At 40.0% G+C, this 23,814-nt stretch overlaps 1 protein-coding gene and 1 long non-coding RNA gene across 5 annotated transcripts in view; one reads left to right on the top strand and one right to left on the bottom strand.

Moving 5' to 3' along the window:
* The window catches only part of DIP2C (disco interacting protein 2 homolog C), a 309,922-nt gene that overhangs the window by 131,168 nt on the left and 154,940 nt on the right, over nt 1-23,814 (top strand). The gene's annotated exons all lie outside the window — the stretch shown is intronic.
* LOC113987724 lies at nt 18,697-19,583 on the bottom strand. Its single transcript, XR_005567288.1, has 2 exons — nt 19,499-19,583; nt 18,697-18,985 (listed from the first exon to the last, which is right to left on the bottom strand). It is a non-coding gene; the product is annotated as an uncharacterized LOC113987724 (long non-coding RNA).

Raw genomic sequence — 23,814 nt, 5'->3', positions numbered from 1 at the left:
TAAACATTAAAGCATGAGTTTCATTTTTGTTTGCAATGCTTCTGTTTTTATATGCATTAATATGCCAAAATCCTTCAACTTGAGTTTTTGTATCAAAAAAAAAAACAAAAAAGAATATGTATTGAATTTTCTATGAGCTGTTTTTAACTTACATAGAAAAAAAAAGGGGAGATGTTTTGTGAGGTAATGTAACAGCATCTCCTAAACCAAAATATTTTCAGGGAACCAAGAAGTTCTTGGACCCACAAGTCTTGTGAAAAGCATAGGGTTTGGGGGATTTCTTCCTCTAAATGCCACTGCTCTTTGACACTCTTTCTTCCCTCTTTTTTGATGGTGCTAGTAAGAAAACAGGGCTGTGCTGCCTTTTGAGTTTCCCTTTCATCTGAGCATGCTGTCTTCTACGTCATACGGGAGTTCTTTGTGTGGCTGGGGCGTACGTGACAGGAGGACTTATTTCTCCTTAATTAGGGACAGGCCGTGGGCGTGAAGGCTCCTTTCGTAGCCTCGAGATTGTCATACACTTCTCCAAACAAATCAGCTAGTCACCTGATATAAAACAGCTCTTCTGTTTTTATATTAAAAAATGGATATTTAAGGCTCTGGCACGGTTGGGGGTTACAGTGTTTATCCCTCTGGGAAGGATTGGCTGTAAATCTGGATTACTTGACAATTAGTTGGAAAGTCCTTGGTGGTGGTCAGCAAAGCTACAGGAGAGGAAAAGGTGCTCTGTCAAGTTGCAAATGGCAAAAGGGTTTGAATTTTTGCAACTTGGACAGTATATGGTGACTGTCTGAGAAAGCCTCCAGTGACTGCCTGGCACGGCTGCTCCACTATTTATGGACAGCCAGACTGCAAGTGTGAGTTGTAGCTCTAATTCAGCACAATTAGAAATGTTACTGGGGGTTTTTTTGTTGTTTTTTTTTGGTTGGGTTTTTTTTGGTGGTGTTTGTTTGGTTTTTTTCCCCAAAACCTTAGCCCTTAGCTATGCATTTTATGGTTTTTTTATCTCACACATCACACTATTGACTACAGTGGTGTCAGTATAGCCCTGGTGAGGCCAGAGGCAGGACCAGCCTGTTGAAGCAGAGGAGGAATGTAAAACTCCTGCTAATAAAAATAGCCTGCTTTATATTTTACATGTAAACTAAACTTTGCCGTTGGTATGGGACTTTGCCAGGTATGCATTCTGTCTGCTCTGTGACCTCTGTAGGACTAATGCAAATAGCAGTTGACTTCAGATAATTTCATGTTATTTAGCTCGTTAATTTATGTCAGTCAAAAGACAGGAGGACTTTTCTGCCAGCAATAAATTAGTTTCTGGTATTGATTTACTGGTAGTGACATGGAAGAATGAGGAATGACATTTAGAATGGCTATGTCAGAAACTATTATCTTAATATCACAGAGGTCAAATTTTAGTAGTGGCTGCCATGCTGCTTCCCTGAATAGGGAGTGCTTTCCAAAGTGTGGAAAAAATACATGGTATTACAGGGTAATAACTGGTGGGAAGTTCTTTTTTTCTATACTCCAGCAGCTCTGCTTCTCTCTGGATCAGCTGAGATCACTATGTACCACTCAGAAGAGGTTATTTTCTGGTTCCAGCAGAATTGTTGGATTCTAGGCATACCTTCAAGCCATCTGGCCACATCCCATTGCATTCGAAGAATGCTGCTGGGCACGTTTAACTAGGTCCCCATGCCAGGCTGTTCTGGCTGGGGGTGCTCCTGGGGGGCTCAGGAGGATGGATGCTTCCCTACTGCAGGATTCAGCATTTCCTCAGAAGTGTGTAACTGGCTTCCAGTTTATATACATATTTTACTGCCTGTAATCTTTTTATTGGAGATTGTTTTTCTTATCTGTATCTGGCTTTCTTCTTGGAGATAGTGAATTTTCAGCACATTTTCAAATGGTTTGGTTCATGGCATTTTCAAGAAATATGCCTGCGGTGTATTCCACAAAACATTTTATGCATATAAAAAAAAATTCCATAAAGGTCTTCTCTGCCAGAGATTATACAATGGGACCTTTGAGTTTGCATGATGTATGTTGTTTGTGGAATGAAGATCCTTTGCCGTGATGCTCAGCCTTTGCAGTCAAAAGGTCTGTTCAAGGCCCACTAATTTTCCATTAGTGGAATGTTAGTAGATCCCAGGAGTTCTTTTATTGATGGTGGAAGTATATCATTGCTAGTATCGGGTGGAATACTCTCTCACTGCAAGATATGGCTGTTGACTATTTATTTTCTTTTTTATGTACTTAATACATACTTTTATTTTGCTTAATCTGTTAATCCTTCAGCCTTCTTACTTTCAGAAAACACATTGTTTATTGTATGCAAAGCTGTTGTGTCGTTTTTTTAAGAAGAAAATGCACAAAGCAAAAAAAGATCTGTCTGACCTAAAGTTATGTAAAGGAAGAAAAATGGACAATTTTGTGTTGCCTTTACATGCATGCATAACTTTTGTATGGACATCTGTAGAGAAGCAGCTTCCTGAAATTACAGACATAGCCCATTACAGTCTTCAGTGTATTCATTTTCGTTGCATAGAATAAGTTATGCATTCCTACAAGCTTTATGGCTTTGTTTATAATTCTCTAGCTCTAGAAATTTAACGTAGATGCTGTGCTATGAGTGGTCAGATTGTGTTACTTATTTTCTTATCTTCCCTAAGGCCTCTTACATAAACTGTGTGATTAAAAAGTTAGGGTATCTGTACTTGAACATAGTCCACTTTTACTAATACATTTTAATATTTTTTAATTTCTTTATGTCTATTTTTTCTGGCACTGTAGTTTGTCCGAAGTAGGACTAGTGGACTTAAATAGACATCTTTGCATTTGTGCGTTGGGAGACGTTAGGCAGAGTGAGTGCATATGAGGGTTTTTTTCCTAAGGTTTCCCAGGGAAGTGGGGATCCACTACCAATATAGTTTCTTCCAAGGTGAGAAGCACAACACACACTTGCCAGATCAAACTAAATTTGGGAAGAAAAAGTAGTACATAATATCACACCTTCTTTAGGAACTACTTGCATTTTGAGAAGGAAAACTAGATATATAGACAGTTTAAAAGAATGAAATAACATGGTTGTTTTGCATGGAGTGTAACTGTGTGGATCCAAAAATCCTAATTATTAGAAGACGAAACATGCCCAAAATGTGACTTTTTCACTATAACTCCTTTCCTCAGCTTTATTTCTTTTTCTCTGGTTGGCAGATATTCTTGTGCTGTGATTGGTAAGTTCAAATGGAATTTATTTCATTTAACTTTAGCTGCTAACTTCAGTCCTAGTCAGTGGATGTGGATTGAATCATCCCTGGAGATTCCTGTTTTATAAACCTATTTTAGGATCCAGTGAATCACCAGCTGAAAGTGCCTGTCTCTTATTGCTGATTCTAGAGGAAGCATCAATCATTACTGCAGAACAGATGTCAAGCATATATCTGGCTAAAATTAAGTATCATGAATCTGATCTCAGGACCAAATTAAAAAAACTCTACATCTTCATTTCTGTAGTCCGACAGAAGGGAATTACCCAGAGTACCTCCCCCTTTCCTTCCAGCAATGGAGCTCTGCCTTTTTCCCTTCGCATGCACATTTCACCAGGCATTTATACACATCCTTTAATATGTTCTTTAATGGTCCTCACAACCATAACCTGAGAGATAACATGGCATTGCTGCTTAGCAGTGATCTGTGTTGCTTTCATGTTTACAGGCAACCTTTGCCTTCCATGTTCCAGTAAAGAACTTGCTTGGTTCACTCCCATTTGATGTAACTACTTGCTTCTTTCCCAAGGTATTTATTTTGGTGAGATTTTAGTTTTTACGGTACCATGTCACCTAATTTTTGATATTGCAAAGAACTGAAAGGAACACTTGGATGAAGTTGTTGTGAATGTTGGGCTAACACAGATTTTCCCACTCTTTTGTTAGGTAGCTGTTTAAATGCTTTTAATATTTTTGCAAGCACTACATCTTTTTCTTCTTCCCTGTTGGCTGCTTCTCATTCCCAACACAGATATTTCTCTTTCTGTCAGACACCAAAGGTGTAACAGTGGATTGCCACCGGGAGCTTGTAAAGAGAGGATCGCCCCAGCAAACTATTAAAGTTCAACCATTTACTACTGCTGGGCAAATGTGTTATGTTTGGTCCCCGCTGCTGTATTGCATTAAATAAACAGTGATAGCCAACAGAATACCCTTCAAATCTTTATACTGTCCAGACAATGTGTCATAATTTGAGGCCCATATCATATAAATTCCAACTTTACTCTCTAATTACAAATTCTGAAACCATTAAATGAAATCTATATAAAGAAAACAAGGCAACAGCCCTTTAATCTGCACCTAAATTAATTTATTTTCATTTTCTAGCGAACTGTTTTGCCAGGTTATCTTGATTGAAACAAACTTGAATCTGAAAAATGGCCAAGTCTTGTTAAAGTTGCATCTGTGAAGCCTTCCTCCTGAGAAATGCAGTTATTTGACTGTGCTTTGGGTTTCTGCCTTTCTCACAGCAGAACTCTTTACAGGATAAATAATGTACGTGAGAAAAACAAAATGACACACTAGGACATGTTATTTGAGGAAGTGATATCGTGAAGAAGCATTTGGGTTGAATCAAAATGATTGTTTATATTTTCTAAGTACCTGCTGGGCTCCTCTGCCAGAAGTCTGGCAGTGAGCAGGCAGGGCTGAGGTGAGTGCCCTGTACTGAGCACTCAGAAATGAAACCCTCAGTGTTTCCTACACTGTGAAGTGCCTGGTGCAGTGGTTTGAGGCAGCGTGTGCTTGCAGGAACCTGACTGGGTACCAGGAAGGCTAAAAGCTCTTTGAGGTGGGAATGAAGTCTTTGAATGTGCATAAAATAGCTTGATTCAGGTCTTGAAAGTAAAATAGGTGATTTCGTAATGGGCTGTGAATGACTTTGATAACAGGTCTATAAAGAGTTTGAGACACGTTTTAAGTTTTGTTTTTGTGGAATAACCCCAGGGTAAGCCAAAACACACTGGATTTTGTTGCTGCACTGTAATCAGAGGTGTTGTGAATGAGGGCCAGGGCAGTGGTGGCTGGGCACAGTCCCCTGACATACTGTTTCTGCCTGGAAATGATCGGGTCACATATGTGGCAGTGGAGAGGTTAAATCCCTTCAGCCTCTAACCAGCATCTGCTGGCAAGGAAACGAGTTTTCCAAAGTTTTGCATAAGGGGACTATTGAACAAATATGTTTTGAAGTTGTCCATGCAGAAAAGCTTTCTGTTTTAGCATGTCTGTCCTTTCAAAGACAAAATGAAAGTAGGGTGAAACCTGAAAGGTTAAACACCTGCATGGGTGAGTGAAACATTAGCATTTCAATTAAAATCCAAACATTTCTGCTCCTAATTCCAGAGATTGTGGTGTTTATTGTACCAACATCTGGCTTTTGTCTGTGTGTCCACAATACTGAAGTAAGTTTATAATTTGTTTTCACTGCTTAATGCTTTCACCCTCCAACTGATAACTTCTTTGTCCTCATCCCCTTGGGGGGTCATTGGATATTGCTGGGTTACTCTTTTTGCTGGACTTTTTTTTTGAGTACAAAGAGAAGCTTAGATTTTAATTGTTTTTTTTAATCAGACTTCACAAATAATTGAACTATAATTGTTACAGATCAGCAGACAGCTACCTTTAAATGTGCAACCCTACAAGAACATGGTTGGGATGAACTAAAGAAATCCAGCAGATTGTACCAGACTGACCAGGGCCTAGCGGCTGTTGGGACATGGTTTCTGTTCCCTCTGCAAGCATATTCATCCTCCTTCAGAGAATATGGAGTCAATTCTTTCAAGAGACTGTACATCCTGCCTGCCTTGTAGAACCACAGCCTTTGTGAGCATCCTGACTCCCCCACTAGATTTCTAGGGCCACTGGCCCAAAGGAGGAGGCTTTTTCCTAGGCTTCATCCATTGCTTCCCAGGCTATCCCACCTGCAGTAGGGCTGGAGCCCAAGCTATCTGCTTGTTATGCTTTGTTCCATTCCTTTCAATTAGTTCAGCACTTCAAGAAGGAAACTCACAGGAAAGAAGGATCTTACTTGAATGTCCAACATAAAAAAGATACTGGAATGTGCCAGCTGCTTGTCCCGTCTGCCTCTGTGACTGCCCCGTGGCCAGCTGGCACTAGTGTTGTCAGGTCATCCCAGCCATGGTGGCTCCTAACTCTTCTTGCTTTCTAATTACATACAGACAAAGAAAAATTTACCAGGAATATATATTTAAACAGGTTTTTCTTAAAATTGTGTCATTTTGCACCAGATGTGTTACAAGGAATATGCAGAGGTACCAATGGCAGAACATAGGAAAATAGGAAAGGGTTAAATGAATGTGGAAAATGTACATTACACAGGATTTCAAAAAAAGACTAAGAAAAATAATATATTGGCCATATTACGTCTATAATAGAGAATAATATCAGTAGAAAATGCATAAAGGAAAGAAATTGTTTTTAAAAGGATGATGATAAATGGCAGAATAAACCATATTAGCTTCTTCAGGAAAAAATACCACGCTGTCCCAGCAGATAAAGCCACCCTACAGGAAATAATGATGGAAAGAATAAGAGGGATGGGTGTTGGCATTTCAGAGTCTACTATCTAAAGGCTACAGCGTGACAGGGAGACCTGTCTGATGACTGCTGGGTTTCTGCCACTAGAAGGGGTATTTCGTGTTTCAGACAGGCATATCTGATAATTCAGCAACACGAAAATGTAGAAACACATCCTGTGTTTTATGATCGGGGAGCCCAGGCACCATTCTGCATCAACAGTGATGAAATGGGGCTTAGCTGTAATATTTAGTTTGCCTGTATATCCTTCACCGAGCTATGAAAGCTATTTCTGTCACTTTAGTTATCGATGTCACCTTCCACTGTTCAGCTCCTGTAATGGCTTTCACGGGGGGATAATCGTACAAAGGGCTGCACTCTTTGCATAAGTACATATGGATGGAGGGAAATGCAGCAGTACAGGGGAGCAGAGAGCCCAGGGAGAGCTCTTATTGATTTCCTCTCACAAACTGCTGAACACTGCATGCAGGACTGAGCCCCTGGAGAAACCTGTCCTGCTGCATATCACTGACTGTGACGTCCCAGTGAGGGGTAGACAAAATCAGGGAGTGCTTGGAAAAGGGCAAAGTGTTTGCTCCTCCTCCCCTCCCACATGCAGGCAGTCCTGCTCCCCTCTGTCCTGTTAAACTGCAACAATGAGAAGAAAAATATAAAAGTCTCCTTGCAAATACCTCTATGAATTTCAAAATTATGCGTGATAGGGGAGGAAAAAAGTGTTTATATTTGAGTGTTAAGCTTTAAATGGTGGCTGGTGGTGGAAAGGTTGTGGTGGTGTGCTTGAGCAGCAAGGGCGATGCCTCCCATTGGTCTGCCGTCTCCTGCACCCCACTCCCAGAGCCTCCCACCATCATCTGGGAGGAGAATTCCAGTGGCCAAGTAGACAGTGGCCAGGTGGACATTCCCTGTTTGGAAGGTGAGGCCCCCAGTTGGTGTATATTCACACCAGCCAAAGTATAAGGGAGAAAGAGTAAATCTCCAGCTGAATTCCTCTGCAGGCTTCCCCGCCTATCAGAGCTTAGGGAAGGCTGTTTGATGGCCTTTAAAGTGAAGGTCTCTCCTTTGGGGTTGCCTGAGGCAGTCATTACATACCTCCTACTTCCATGGGACAGCATTGTGATGATTGGGAACTGGCTTGGCTTGTCTGCACACAGGGAAATGTGACAGCCTCACGTCCTTGCGCAGGGTAGGACATTTCCCTGCTGAAATGTCAAGCTGTATAAGATTTAAAAAAAACTTGAGGTTTTCTTCCTCCTCCCCAAATAAACATTTCTTAGGCTTTCTGTTTTCAACTGAAAATAGAGGGGTTTGTATTTGCTTTCCCCAGCTGGCAGAATGCTCTCTGACCAGCTGTACAATTTACACTAGATTGAGTAACATCAGTCTTGCCGAATTGGACTGAAACAAAAGTGGCTGCCGTGGAGCACTGTTTGGTGTGACTTTGAAGCACAAGGATAAATGTAAAGAGTTCTTCAGTGACACATATGCTATATTTAAAGAGCTTCCTGTGTTAGTTTGCTGCTTTTAAAGCTACTTATAAAAACATGAGAGGCTCCAATTTTAAATATCGGTGCACCAGTCAAATGTGGTGCTATGTGAAAATTTATTTGTATTTTTAAATTTGGTTGAAAATTGATGATGAAAGCAATGTTTGATGCATAATAAACCTGTGGTTTTGCAAATACACAAAGAGTTTTGAGCCAAGCTTTGTATTTATCTTGAAGTGGGATTAACTTTGGGGGGGGAAATAGGTCAGAAGACTCTGTATGCACAACCTGTATGTAGACCATATCAGAAGTCCTCAGCTTGCAAGTGTTTGCTTTGGCTGTGGAGAATTGTTAGAGAGTCTGAATCTACCCTCAGTTATCACTACCAGCTTTCAGCGAGGAACACGTGGTGCTTCTGTACACAATTATGTGTCTGTTCCATAAAACATGTTTCCTGGCCTTGAGGAAGGTGCTTTTTCTTGCTTTTGAACCTCATGAATGAGGGACAGCCTTTTAATTACACATACTCTCCTTTTCTATTATATCCACCTTAGTGCCTTTAATAATAACATCTAGTTTTTAGTAGCTTAAGGCCTGTACTGTCATGGATTTTCTACTGTTGTGTAAGCCCTGTCTCTTCTGTGAGAGAAGATATCTACTGTCCTCTGCCAATGCTGATGCAGAAAGGACAGGGCAAAACTGGGTGCAGGTGCTAGAGTAGCTTAGGAAAATGAATCTGAAGAATCCCTGGACCCACATGGTCATCTGGCTTCCTTCCTGAGAGGATATTTCCCCTAAGATATGTATTAAGTATGGTTTCTTTATGCTTGAACTATGTGAGGTGTAAGAGGAGACATGGTAGTGTTACAGAGGTAATGAGGGCAAGATCTGCTTTGACTCGGTGTTCTTCATTCCTGAAGCTCCTGTAGGATTTTTTTTTTAATTACTTTCGAAGGGAACATCAAAAAGGCTAAAAAGCTTAGAGGAAAGTGATGGACAGGGGAGTGGAGTAAGTATTTTGTAGACTTTTCTCATTACTCATCTGTTGTGTAGATACTTTGGGCTGTGGGGTACTGCACGTGATTGCCTGTGTATTTCTTCCGGTCCCAGCATGCCGTGTTTTTTCCTATCTAATAAAAAGGAAGACTTAATATAATAACTACATTGCAATTTCTTTTAATTCATTTATTTTTGAATGGACAGTAGATTTGGAGCACAAATGTCTTTGTGGTCAGTAGGAAGAGAAATATTAAATTTCACAAACTGTGCTTGGTAGCAGAAAGAATAAATTCCATGGTCATGTTACTGTAAGTGTAACTTTTAAGAATACACTTGTTTACTTATTTACAGAGGTAGGCAGCCATAAATTGAGCAATGCTATGCAACACCCAACATAAATATAATAAACATGCACACAAAAAAAATGGTATGAAAAGAGGGATAGAAATTTGAGAGAAGTGATATATATGCAAATACAACAGCATTGTCCTGCTAAAATGGAGTATTGTCATATAGACTGAAGAAATATATTGCTACCACTTTCACAACAATCTTCTTTCCTAACCAGTCTAAAGACATATATGCAGCTGCCAACTTGATGAAATAAAGATTTGCAGTGCTTTTATATAGTTACTCCAAGGAAAAGCTTTTTATTGCTATGTGGGGAAGGAAGGGCAATAAGTTCTGAGCCACCATTTTAATAATTTTATTTTTCAGTGTAGAAAGTGTGGATAAATTTTACAGTGTTGCTATCGGAAAAATGCAGACTTGTGCTTTTGAGTGTCACTGGTAAAGCAGTAGGGTGAAGAGAACAAAGAAGATCAAAGAGAAGTGAGAGAGTTTATTTCAAAGACATCCATAAAAATAGTGGGGTTTTAAAATTTTATTAACAATGACCTGAATTAAGCTTAACTAATTTGGGTCCCAATCTTGAAAATAATTTCATGCATGCTTAACCTCAATCATGTTTGTTGTCAACTAATTACCTCTGTTTACAAACTATTAAGTAAGCGTAGAATGTTTGCAAAATGAGCACAATAGAAAAATTGATAAAACCCACAGATATGCTAATGTGAAAAATCAGGCAGCCACACAAAGTATAAATATTATTTCACCTTTTAGTACTTGGAAATTCAAGAGACATTAATTCCATGTCTTTTCAGCTACTGTTGAATTTGATGAAACCTGCTTTTCACCTGAAGGGATGAACTAAAAATAACCAAACAACCCAATTGGAAGTTGATGGAAGAATACTGAACTTAAATGAACATTGCAGTAAATTGTTGAGACCAAGTATATTTTCAACTTGAGGCCAAAAGTTGTTTGGTTTGGCAAGAGTCTTACTGGTGCTTGGCTTATTACTGGCTATTTGAATATATATTACATTAAAGTAATGAAAAAAATTCAGGTACCACACACAAAAAGATTAAGTAAGAGCATGACAATGAACTGTTATGAAGAATTCATAGCAATGTCCAGTAAATCAAAGCACTGGCATTTAAAATCCAAGGCAGAAATCTTGAGCTGTAACTGCTAAAATAATACTTGTTTACATCAGTCTTGCAGAAATAAAGTTTTGAAATTGCAATGGTAGATAACTCAGCTGAAAGACAGAACCAAAGATGGCAATTCTCTTCCACGCAGTATCTTCTTGCTGAAGGAGAACAGATTTTTTCTGGGGTGAGGTGTGTACTATGTGTGAATGCTATACAACAAAACAATAACTGGAGAACAGAGGCACTGTATGTTTTGCCTTTGAATGACTGACCTCTGTGGAAGTCATGCATGTTAAACTGCAGATGCAAGTGCGTAATGCATGTCAAGGTCGCTGTTCGGTGGCACTGCTGGTGCTGCCACACGGCTTTGACAAACACCCGCCTGGGTCAGTATTCTTTCCAAATTTCTATCCTGCAAGTTAACTTGTTTTCTGTTGGTTTTCTTGCTAGGCAAGAGCTGTATTGAAAGGACCTTTCACCTGGAAGTGAGTTTAAGGTGGTATTTTAAGTAGACTTTGGTGCAGGCTGTGTCACATTTCAGGACATTTGTCATGATATGAGTTCACGAGGACTTCTGAGCAGAGCCAGCTGAAGAGGCAAATGACCTTTGTGGGATACCTGGAAATTAAGCATTTCCTCTGCATATATGCTCGTCTACTTTGTTTCCTTCTGGAACTGAATGAACACAAATTTAAATTCTCACAAATTTGCAGCTTCTGTATGATTTCAGTACAGAATCTAGACATAGCACTGTTTGAATAAGTCAGATTTGGGCCTGTCAGAAAAAGACTGCAAACCCTTGGTTAGCCTTGCCTCAGTTTTGAGTTCATCAGTGTCAATCCAAATGATGTAAGAGAGGTTTTGGATGTTGTTGATAAGGATTCCCGTGAGTTTTAATTCTACTCAATTAATGTCTGGTGTATGTGGGAACTGAACTGAAGCAATCACCTCTTCTTACTGCGTTACCCCTTCTTTGATGGACTTGCCCCTTAGGTCACTAACCTTTCCCTGCCTCTAGTACCTCTCAAATGGGGAAAGCAAAGGCAACCCATCCAGGAAAAATAAAAGCAAATATAAGACATGCAAATATAATTTATTTGGTATACAAATGACAGTCTTGGAGTGTTCTTGCTAGTGCAAAGAACAGGGAAAAGCCAAAGGGCAGAAAAGTCATTAGAGAAAGTGTTTGTTGATTCCCTAATTCCTATCTCAGCTCCTGGAGAAAGAGTGACTTCTCTAACATGACCCAGGCTTCGGGTTATTGGATTTCAATGCCCACAGAGTTCTCTATCATCTCGTTTTCCAATGGGCATTTCTGACAGTTGGGGATTCTTTTCTAAGGAGGATTTCAAAGGGGAAGATGTTGTTTTTCCTACTCTTCTCCTCACCTGGGCTCTAAACAACACTGCAGGGAAGCAGCTGCGATCCTCATTCGCTTCACTACGCAACTCCTCCGTGCTCATGTCTGCACCTTTTCTCCATGGTGCAACTCCCCAAAGCTGCAGCTGGGAGGGACCAACACTGGCCAGATCCCACCAGTGACATCAGACACTCACAGTGTGTCTGGGAGCTGGTGTTTTTCTTGTTTTCCCCATGCCCTCAGCAAAGGCAGCTGACCTGGGCACTCCACAAGTTGACTGGGCTTCTGTTTGGGAAAGGTCGTGCTAACAATGGGCACACTGGGGCTCTGTCTCTGTGACAGGGAGGGAGAAACCTGCGCTGGGTCACAGGGAGCCGTCAGTTTTGGGGTGATGAAGGCGCCTTTGTTTCCAAGCAGAAGCTGTTGTTTCTTGAGCCTATGGCTCGAGGTTGCCCCTCATGCATGATGGAGGGAGATTTGTGCTCCTGCCGGGCTGTTTCCATCCCCCAGCTGTCATACCCTCAGTTACATGTGGGCTCTGGAGAAAGGACCATCCTTCCTGGTTGCAGAAAGTGGCAAATTACACATCGCCTTTGCTGAAGGGGGCCATTGTGTTCTGAGCTGGAAATCACCCGGCTCAAATAAGCTTTAATTTCTCATAGGACCCTATTGTTACCCTGTGGTAAAAGCTGCTGTGGGAAATTTCCATGATAACACTCTAAATTTGTACCCATTTCTTTCTGGTACCGCCTGTCTGGCAAACACCAACAGGAGCAGGGACTGTCTTGCTGGAGAGGGCTGACCATCTTCTACCACGTGGCTCTTGGGCTCCTTTGGTCCTCCCTGGCCTGACAATGGGATTATTTGTGTCTGTGTCTGTGTTTGCTTGTCTTCTTCCCCCAGTCACAGGGTAGGAACATGAGGGCTGGACTGAAGGATGATATGTTTGATACCCTGGCACAAGGCACAAGGTACCCCCTGGGTAGTACTGAGGGAGCAGAACCTGGTGCGTTGTCCCAAGTGCCTGGTGGGAGTGAGCCCTGTCATCCCACTTGTCCCTGCCACCACGCTAGAGCCTGTCAGCTGGCATGGACAGCCCCATGCCACAGCCCGTGCCCTGACTCTGACACTCAGCGCTGCAAACACTGCTGGAGACTGCTGTTCTACAGGCAGAGTGCACTAAACTTATTTAATTTAAATTCCCAGCGGAACAACCACGTGGACATGTGCAAGCATGCAGCAAAGGCACAGATCAATGTTTGCCTGGCCCACACAATGTTGTGTGGGGCTCTGGTGAGGGCTCACCCTTGACGAGACCCCAGTTGTCACCGTGGGGAAGGCTTAATTTTGACTCCATGGTCCTCTCTGTCTGCAGAAGGTGCTGGCAGGTGTGCAGTTCTTCACCATGTGAAATTGCATCATGGGTTCCCATTTTAGCACTTTATTGCAGTGAACCAGTTGTAAGAAGGTTTAATGACTATCTAAAATACTTATGCACCTATTTTCTATTAGATTGTTTTATTAGATTACAATATTTCGATTTGATTATTATTAGATATTTTTCTATTTAATAGATAAAGGATTAATTTTTTTTTCATTGCAATGAAAAGGCAGAAATTACATGGGCAAAATAATGTTTCTGAGACAACTCCAAATCTGTAAGCTTCTGTTTTAGTCTTGCACAGGAATGAGGAGAGGTCAAACAATTTCTGAGGTGTCATGTAACTTCACATTTCTGAAAGCATTGACTCAAGCAAGTTTATTTGAAATATTTATTTTAATTATTTGCTTACCCAAATGTCTTTCTTTAATAACTCCCCATTCTTTTTGATTCAGACATGCAGAGAGAGAGGGTGTGAAACCTTTGCGTGGTTTCACCTTTTGTTTCTTGGTAGATGTTAGTGGTGAGGCATTTTGGAAATGCTTTACCAATTTGTTTCTCAAGTGTAGGCTGGAAATCATATCTGATAAATTTCATGCTCTCCATTTTAAATTTTCTAGACAAGTATTTTTGTAATGCTTTATAGCTTTATTTTGCCTACATAAAAACTTTATTGTTCGTAACTGTAACCTTGTTCCTACTTTCTGGCATGTTTTTGTTAAAATCTTAAATCCAGTGCAGACTGGTAAATCACTCACTTTTTTAAAAAGAAAACACATGACTGTGCTTTTAGGTTTCTGTCTTCATTTTACAAAACCAAACTCTCTTGAACTTAGCCATAGTTGTAGTTTTTGTTTTACTTCTGTTGCCCACCCCTGTGGCTTTGTATTTTATGACTTCAAGTAAAACATAAAAGTGGTTGGCAAACAATATCAATTGAGGCTATAAATTCTAGAAATATTCCAAATATTTCTTTTTAATAGTTCTGCCCTCAACAACTCACAATGTGAGGACTGGCACAGGCAACCAGATGCAGAGATACTTGAACTCGTGCTTCATATGCAGGAATGGAGTATGTTTGCGTGCAGATGTGAAGGCTTGTGGATCTCCAGAAGATGGAAAAGCCATGTTGGCGGGTTGTATAAAGCAACAAGGGAAGAATTCCTTTTCCTTGTCAGAGCTGTATTCTAAATCAGTGGTACATTGTGAAGCCCCTCCTGCACTCATGCAGGGCTCCATACTCTGCTTAGGATAATGGTACCTTCCTCAGTGTTGCTTGTTCAAAAACCAATATAAATTCTAATCAGTTTTCTAGATTTTTTAGTTTAAGCAGCACCTTTTGTCTTCATCAGACGTGGGACTACCTTTATCAGTGATCCTGTGTGTGAGCATTTCAAAGGTAGCATGGGACTTACCCTGAGTCCTCTTGTAGCTCAGCAGGGAGGAAGAGGGGGTCTTCCAGACTGGTTACCCACTATGCAGTGGATACTAAAGTTGATACAGGGGGTAAAAATATTACTTCTTTTTCCTTCTTTTTGTTCCAGTCTTCTGACAAGTTCTTTGGGTGGTTTTCCCTCCAGAGTGGTCATTCTCCCTGTTCCACGGGTGTACCTTCAGAGGTGCTGCCATGGATGGAGACTTCCTCTGCAGACTTCAGGATTTCTTTTAGAAGCCTCTTGAAATTTAAGCACTTTGTCTATTTTCCAACAAACTTAAAATCCTTTATAATTGACTCAGCTGATTTTTATTTTTGTTTCAGTGGGAGGGAAGAAAGGCGTGGACAGGGTAAACGTGTAGCAGTAATAAAACCTGCAGATGATTCACCTTCCATTATTGTCCCATCAGTCTATTTGTGCGCTCAGCAGAGGTGGTGAAAGTGTTAAAGACATTCATTTCATTGAAGTCTTTGACTGTCCTCACGGCTTTGGTCATGCATGGAGAATGCAACCACCTCCATTTCATGCTGATGAAGTCTTCACATCAGCCTGTGTTTTATATACATGCAAATACCTACAGTCAAGCCAATTATACACGAGTTGCACATTCAACATCCTTTGTGGGGTGACCTGTCACAGCCGCCACGCTGATATCGGCTGAAGCTGTCATGTGCTTTAGTGACTGGTAGAGTCACATGGGAAATGCTGGTTTTTAATTGAAAACTCGTTTCTTAGGATTAGTACTGCAGTTCAAAAGATTTCTCGTGCTTACTGGTGCATGTGTCTCACCTTCACAAGTCTTTGTTTCATGGATTAAATCAACTTCCTTCTGTCGACAATTGCGTAGGAAATATTTTTTCCTAGAATATGTATTTTTTTAATTGAAAACTCAAAATAAGTAGGTCATACACAACTCAGTGTTTAGAATGCTTATATATATATTTAAAAATACACTCAATAATTTAGTTATGAGGTAAGATGAAACACACGATGTCAGGGAGAAAAAAATCTCATTACCTGCGGTGTCAACCAAGGAAGCTTTGAATTGCTTGTCTTTTAAATTAGTATCCTGCAACTTCAAGAGTATGTTCATGTATAGAATGAACATACTTGCTAGTTTAGGTTGCAGATATAATGTGTGATTCGTATTTAATTTAATTTATATTGTCCTTAATTACCCAAAAATACTCATGCTTTATGCTTTGTATGCATAAAAACAAATCACAAATGTATCAGGAATTCCTGTGCCCAGTTCATATGATTTGCCTACTTGCTTAGTGAAACAACTGTGCCCAAAATGACATGAATAGCCACATGTCCCTTCAACTTCCCACTTCTTGGGAGACTGAAAGATTGAGTTACATCATCTCCAAGGAAAGGGGAGAAATTATTCCCTCATGGAGAAAACCTAGAGAAAACAGACTGCTCTTTGTTCCTGCTCCTTCTTAAACTGTGTCCTGGCAGTTTGACATCAGTGTCCACATGGCCATGTGACTTTTTTTTTTTTTACCATTGACCTCACACATGCTGACTGATAAGGAGAGATGATTGAAGAGGCCCCAGGTGACAACCTTCTCTTGCACTCCAAACAATACCTGAGATCCACTTAGCAGTGATTCAGCTGGTATCTGCTGGAGGCTGCATGCTTCTCAGTGAGACTCCCTGGTTGATGGTAGTTGATCTTTATCCATTTTAAGGAGAATACGAGCCACCACTCCTATGGGAAACCATCGTATCACCATTTATCTGCTATTCATGATTATCTAGAAATCTGTGATATCTCCTAAAGGGAACATGTATTCATAGACTTTCAATATACAGAAGTGTTTCAACAACTGTCTTCACCCTCACTAACTCCCTGATACATCCTCTGTAAGGTGGGGTGACAACCACTAAGTGCAGTGCAGGATAGGGCTCACCATGAATTTTGTATGATGTTGTAGGGATGAGGTTTTTCATTCTCTCCTAATGATTTTGGCTTCTGGTTATTTCTAATTGCATTTCATAGGCTTAATCCAAATAATTCACACATTTTTCTCTTCTTACATTGCAGTAGGTACATTATTATGTAAAAGACATGTTGTTTTAATGTTCTTTTGCCTGACTGTGATGTTTACCACAGCTCAATATTTAACATTACTCTCTGTGGAGGAGACGTTTGAATGCAATCTCTTGGGACAGAGGGGAAAAGAAAGAGAGAGAAAGGTCAGGTCCTTTCTTCTTTTCTTCAGAGAAGACATGAATCTCTATCATGAATGAATTTGCTCCTATAGCTTTTGCTAGACAAAAAGACGAGTGAGCTAGTAATGATATGCAACTAACCCTTGCCAGGATTACAGAAGAGCATTGTCAGATATTAATCAAAATGACCATGTAGATTTTAAAGATAATCAGTGGGGCCCAAGGAATCATCAACCTCTATACTTAAAGAGATGTACAGTCAGTCCAGCCAAAGTGAAGGTGTTTTTTAAGCCACCTTTTTTGCACATCTGGAGTAAACTGTTTACCTAGCCTGGTGACCTATGAAAGCAAGAAATCTATTTAATCATCAGAAGGGAAGAAAAACATCATGTTCTTAAGAATTTTCTACTTTTTTTTAAAAGGCAGTGTAATATTATGGGTAATAAACTACCTGGAGATCTGCATTCAGTTCTCATCCCTGCCATGGGCTGCCTACATGACTTTTGGCAAGTCACACTTATTTTATTTCTTCATGTACTTAAATAAGTATAACAAAAGGATTTTGTGCCATGATGCTGTTGATAATCACTCATTACTTTAGTGGAAACATTTGCGATGGGATATTGCCACTGTCTTATACAGAACAGCAATAAAATGATCCTGCACTGTGGCCTCAAACTGAAGGAGACAAGGGCTACTGCATATCAAACACTCCATCTGAATGGTAGGTGGGTGGATACACGTGTGGAACCTTTAATTTCCAGGGCTTTTTCAATATTGGGTGGTATGTGCTTTGAGAAACAATTTCATCAAAGCTCCATCCCTGTACCACGTAGCAGGACCTGTATATGCATGCAAATCCAGAACGGGGCAAATACTTTCTGTGTTAGTTGCTTTAGGAAGGCAAAATCTCAGACTGTTGCTTCGTAAAATTGTCCTTCTGTTGTGTTGCTTTCTTTCTGAAATAAATATATGTAATTATTTGTAGTGTAGTTCCCTCCTTAAAGAATGCTTTTTTCTTTTCCCCCTGAACTTCCCTCTTTTTTTCTGGAGCAACTAAAAGAACTTTATGTTGATGGCTGATTTGCCATCAGTTTACCTGTGATTGGATGCCAGAGAGTTTGGGGGTAAATCATCTTCCTTGTTTTTCTTCTTATGAGATAAAATTGTGATGAGTAACATGCCAAAGCCTTCTGCACCAATTACAAGAGTTTCATACATGGGTTTGTGAAGTATGTGGAAATATATTTTCATTACTTAGTGTTTCATTTACTTTATCCTATGTTTAGTAAATGCATCTATCTTAAATGCTGAATGGAAAGTGGACAAAACACTTCTGTTGTTAGGAAATGTGGGAGGGGAAGTTTGAGCTGTTCCCTTGTGATACTGTGTGGTAAAATTCAGGGTATAAATCTCAGTATTCACTCTGGAACTGGAATTAGAATGCAGTAGTAGTTTCTGTTTTTTAGAAAGAATAACATAAAATTGTATAGAGAGATTTACACAGGAAAACTTATTCACATCACAAAATTAAGTCACATTTTCCAAGCATCTGAGAATTATTTCTGTGGGAGCAAATTACAGATGCAAGTAACTACACAACAGTATTCAGAAAGCTGAACTTTCAGAGGCTTTTTTTTTTTTTGGAGTCCATACTGGGATTGCTGCTTGTAAGAAACAGAGACTGTGGCGGAAAGAAGAGGAAATGTAATACTAAATTAGGTTTGTATAAATGAGAACACAGGCAACCTGCATGTTGTCCAGTGTAACATTGCTTTGCAACCTCTTGAATTTTCATGAACAAAGAGGAAAAGTGTTGTTTGCTGAGGTTCACAATCTGCAATCCATCTCCTTTGCTCTCCTGAACTCTCTACCCATGCAGCTCATTTTTATCAGCCAGAACCAAAGACTTCATCCTGTGTCTTGACCCTTGTTTCTTGTGTTAAGAAGGGAGCAGCAGCAGAGTTCTACTCTTAATGTCTTAATGTCTCAGCAGGGCCCAGAGTACAGTGGGAGTAGGCTGAAGGTCTTCTGCCTGTAGAGCTAAAAGAGATCAGGTTGATGTTAAAAGGAGGAGCTCTAGGTATTTCAAATGCCATTTGGGTGCCAAGATTACATCTAAGTGTCCCCCATGTCCCACCTTCCCTCCCTTTTCTAGAACACAAGGTAGTTTTGTTCCATTTTTAAGTTTACCATGACTCTATATTTTAGACTTGCTCAATGTCTGACAGCTGTACCAGAGACTTTCCATTATTATTTTACTTATTTCCAGTTATTATAACTAATATATTAATTGATTATGTATTTATATACTTCTTATTTAAATAAATATACAATGAAAAAGAATATAATCCATTATTCTATTACTTTCCACACTCATCATGTAGCCAGTGCAGCTCATAGCTTTGCAAGAGGCTTAAGTTTTACCAGATTCTGTTACTCCTGTGTTGGCAGGGTAGCCAGGTATTTAAGTAGCCTGCTTACCCAAGGATGTTTCTAGAATTTACCAGGTAGATTTGCTGGAAACTGTACAAACACACTTGATGGGAGCAATACCTGGTGAATCCATTGCTGAAGATCCACCAGTGGATTAGCCATGCCCTCCAGTAAGGGGAGAGAACAGCCAAAGTTCCTGCTTTAGGAGGCCAAGTGAAGGGGAGAATGGGTCACAAGGCAGTCAGGTTGCTGAGGTTCAGCCCCGTGTGAAAACCTTGTGGTTGAAAGCTGTGCTTGCCTACAAGTTTGGATGTGGAAGTCCACCTTCTGTGTTGTCATAGTAATAACATCTATGGGATCCAGGAAGGCTCCAGCAGTGAAATGGCAAATTCTTAGATAAAAGCCAGCAGTGCCATTTTCTGTAGGACAAAAGAGATAAGGTCAAGAAGGGAGGACTCTGTAAAGTTGTGGGTGGTATAGTTGTGAAGAAAGTGCATTGAATTTACTCTGATGGGAAAGAGAATTCACAAAATGACAAGGAAAGTATCAAACAACATTTTGGACGAGGAAAGGCAGTAGTGAGGTTCAGACAGATCTGTGGTGAACAAAATTACTGAACTGAATTTCAGGGAGGCATGTTTGCATTTTATGTATTTCAACCAAGGCCTGTGTCCCACTCTGTAATCTTCAGCTGTAGCATTAAATACTTTGGCTGCATTAGGGCAGTGATTTCCCTTGGGAAATGAAGAATACCTTGCTGTATCCACTTCTAATCATGCATAGCAAGCATCCTTAATATCTCACGTATTTTCCTAGCTGGTGTCCTCCTGGTCTGCTATGAAAGAAATTAAGTAAGCCTCTTGATATGCTCTGGGAGTGGGAAGGAAGCAAGTGATGCTGCAGTACATCTGATATTCCCTACATGTACAAGCAGAAGTGAATCGTGGCCTTGGTGCACCTGGAAGAAACACGGGCTTGTCTTTTGTTATGGCCATGGCGAAGGTCATTCATCTCTCACATGGAAAAAAAGTTGTGATTACTCTCCAGTGACTTCATTGATATGGTAAAAATGAATCCAATCACCTTTTTGATTAGGTGACCAAAAGACAAATAAGCTGAGCTGATTTTTCCCCCCCCGTAATTTCTTCATACATATGTATGCAGAGTGTAACTTCTGAAATAAAGCATTAATGCAGTGCCTGACTTTGCAAAAACTTGTGATTTTTAAAGGGTCTGTCTGACATACAGCTTGTAGAGGTTAAAGAGTAAAAATGTATACACAGCTTGATTTATAAAATTCAGGGAGAGTGTTTTTTTGTAGTGGAGGTACAAATGCGCTCTTTGTTATTATGCATTATTTATATTCCAGTGGTGCTTAGAAGCTGCAGAGAAAAGTGCTCTTCCAGGCTCTGTGAGCCCTAATATGGCTCCAGTAATGCACCTGAAACTACAGAACAGGTCAGCACTACACAGTGATGGTTTCTGAGTCTGAAGAAGTCAGTTTTGTGAATTAATATGATGTAGAAGACATTTCAGTATTTGTTCCTAGGAGCTGTTGGCTTTACAGAAGCTCTTTTGGCAGATGGGAACTTAACCTAATAAAACCAGTTGTAGTCAGTATATATTTTTCTTTAAATTTGGACTTGTATCCTGGTTGTTCGTGCTCCTTCCCTTACTCAACTATTACCAGGAGTGGCCCACTGGTAAGTAAAGATACCTACAGAACCACTCCTGAATTAGTACAGCTTTTTCTAAGCATCAGCCAGTCTTACCTGGACATGCCTGCAGTATATGTATAAACACAGTCCAAGTTACAGCTTTAGTATGCTCTTGTATTTCAAACTCTTGCAGAATTTATGAGTCCAAGGAGTTAGTGGTTTTATGTTGTATCATAATTTTGTGCAAAAGGAGTATCAGAAACCTTTACATAAGGCAAATGCTTAAATACCAGTGCAAATGCAAGTTGAAAAATAAAGGACTTTAGAGATTTCAGGAATTTATTCCTCCAGGTTACAGATTTCACACATATATATATAATTTCAAAGAAATGAAGAAAAGGTATTTAGAAGTATTTATACATTACCACTACCTTAACCACTTTTTGGAGAGAAGTTATAGGGAAGAGGTTAGTCAGAGTGTGGTGCATGCAATGTTATTTTTCTTGTTGAAAGATTTGGAACAGAATCCTAACAAGAAACAAGTGGAAAAAGGATTCTTTTATATCTACAGTCTTCATTCTAACTTGAAGGAAGCAAAAATATGTCTTTGACTTAATAATCTCTTCAACCCTCTTATTCTCCTGGGTTTACTATTTTCAAATAAGATAGGCTTAGCCTGGAGTGGATGTTCAAACCTTTCTGCTTCAATCCAGAGAGCATTTTAGAGTAGCATAACGTTTGGCTGGAAAGATCCAAAGAAGTTATGCTGTCCAGAAAAAAATGTGGGTTTTACAACAGTAAGTAATTAGGCAGCCAAAGAAAAAAGAGGAAATATAAAGCAGAAAAACCCCAACCAACCAGCAGAAAAACTCATTCCTAATGACACCATAATGATTGATGGTACTAAAATTCCAAAGCATTGTAATATAGAAATAAATAATGTATATAATATTTTAATTTTTTTTATATGGATTTATGAAGTACTCCAAACATGTTCTGTGTGGGATATGTGTGCCGGGGTGAATAATTTTTATTTTTCTTTTAAACCTCTGATCTTGGACCACTTGAGTTTAAACCTTACTGTAAAATCAGATCTGTCAAGTTTCCTCAGTTTACTGTAGCTAATCTCTACTTTTGGGAGCTGTTAATATGTTGTAAAAACTCACTCTGGGATAAAGGTTTGTGTTCAAGAGGTTTTTTAGGTGGAACCAGTTGGGTTGGAAGAGAGATGTGAATGTGTGTTGGTAGCTGGGGTACGTGGACAGTGCTACACAGGACTGGCAGCTGGGATTCTTGGACTGGGAGCACTGGGAAGCCCAGTGTTGGAGCATGATCCAAGTGTTTCTCCCTTCGCTACCCACTGTCTTGCCTTACCCATGGGCGAACTGGCTGTGACTGTGGTAGCGGGGCAAGAATGATGAACGGCATGGAAAAAACCTGTATCTGAAGAGTCTTGAAAATCTGGAATTAATTACCTTGCAAGGAGCCAAATGGGAAGGAACTGACAAAAGTGTGTTAAATAATGAACGCTGCAGAGAAGGTATGTCATGAACTTTTCATGGCAGAGGGTAGGGGGATATTTAATTAACTTAGAAGTTGGCAAATTCACACTGAGTGTAATTACATTGTGGAATTAATTCTTCATTGAAACTTATTGAGGCCAAGACTTCATCCAAGACTGCAGCGAGGTTCAAAACAAGATTCCAGTTTTCTTTGGGAGGCAAAAAGTACTCTGAGCTGTGGCAGTGGTTTTTTGCAGTGTCGTACTCTGAGGTTTAGGTCAGTCTCTAAGAGCTTTTCATCTAATGACACTGTGAGGAGAAGGAGGATAGATTATTTACATTTTCTGTTTCAAACTTTTTACCTTACCTTTAAGTGACTGTATGTGCTGAAAGACGTGAAAGAGCATTGGAAGGGATCCAGTGTGACCCTTCCTCTGTTTCTGACACTGGATGGGATCCAGTGTGGTCATTCCTGTGTTTCTTACATTCTTCCAACCATAAAAATTAATAACTACCTCTTCAGACATCCAAAGCATGATGTTATTAGAGAAGTGGCAAAAGCCATTAGTTGTCTTCAGGAAGACACAAAGATGCTGTATCTTTCCATCTTACACGTACAGGTTTTCAGGTGTCAGCCTCAGCCATGGAAAACCTTTAGCTCAACTTAGCTGATCCAGGACAATGTTAGGATGAGCAGTACCTGAGATTGCAGATGATTAATAAAGGTAAATCAAACAAAGCTGATAAGCCTTGTGAGCATTAAACAGCAAAGGGGTGAACAAAGACCTTTGCAGTGCAGCTCTAAGGTCAGCAGGTCCAAGTGAGGCTGGCCAGTGCTCAAGTAGTGCGTGGATGCCCAGTCATGGACACCCAAGACCTGAAAGCAGAGCCAGGCAGCTGATTATTTGCAAGGCAGAAATGAATGAAGATAAGAATGAAGATCACTGAAAATGTGATTCTGGCACAGCATTGTAGTATCAGAGTCCATTGGAAAGAAGAGATGAATGAGTAAGATATCAAGTCTGGGTAAGAAGTAAGCAGGAGAAAATTAAAGCATGATTTGTAGTTAGTGTGTCAGGTTTATCAAGTCATTTCTTAAGCATAACCTGGTCCACGAGCTGCTCTGACTGATGTTTTCCTCTGCTGATGTGCACTTACAGTCAGAGGCAGTCTGTTTGATATGTGGATTTGCTTGTATAGGACAGCAAGCAAAGGTATACCTTCAGCTGATACTTCTTCTGTGACTTCATCGGGTTTAAGTGGACAGTTGTCCACC

Source organism: Pipra filicauda, unplaced genomic scaffold (assembly GCF_003945595.2).
Source record: "Pipra filicauda isolate LSUMZ 115617 unplaced genomic scaffold, ASM394559v2 scaffold94_size2452230_pilon, whole genome shotgun sequence".
Lineage (NCBI taxonomy): Eukaryota > Metazoa > Chordata > Aves > Passeriformes > Pipridae > Pipra > Pipra filicauda.
This window is presented reverse-complemented; position numbering and strand designations above follow the sequence as displayed.